Genomic DNA, 632 nt, shown 5'->3' with positions numbered 1-632 from the left:
TCGGAGGCTCGAGGGCTCCGGCGACCCGGCGGACGAGCAGCGGCGAGGCCGCCGTGGCCGCCGCCCTGCCGGGTCGACCGGCGACCCGACCCCCGTGTCTCGGGGGGGGGGGGGGGGAGCGGGTCGACCAGATGTCCGCACCGAGCGCCGCGGGGCCGTGGGGCTGCGGGGCGCTCGGCCTTCTCGGAGCCCCGAGGGCTCCTGGAGGCTGCGGACGAGCAGCCGCGAGGCCCCCGGGGCAGCCGCCCTGCCGGGTCGACCGGCGGCCCGGCCCGGACTCGGGCCCCGGGTCCCGTGGCGCGCGGGTCGACCAGATGTCCGCGCCGAGCGCCACATGGCTGCGGGTCGCTCCGGCTTTCTCGCAGTCCCGAGGGTTCCGCGGGCACGTAGCTGCGAGACCCGGGCGGCTGCCCTCCGCCCGGCTCACGGGGCGCTCGTGTCCATCAGCTGGTCGTGCGGAAATCCCGTGGTTGGCCTCCCTCCCTCCCTCCCTCCCTCCCTCCCTCGTCCAGCCGCCACGTTTTCGGGGTTCGTGCGACTGGGATGAAATAGACCTTCCAATGTCAATCGGAGATCATCCATCATACCTCTCGAGTCCCCAAAAGCCAAGAAACACGCCAACCAAAACGCTT

The sequence above is a fragment of the Equus asinus genome, unplaced genomic scaffold, assembly GCF_041296235.1.
Source record: "Equus asinus isolate D_3611 breed Donkey unplaced genomic scaffold, EquAss-T2T_v2 contig_177, whole genome shotgun sequence".
NCBI lineage: Eukaryota > Metazoa > Chordata > Mammalia > Perissodactyla > Equidae > Equus > Equus asinus.
Note: the sequence above shows the minus strand (reverse complement) of the source record.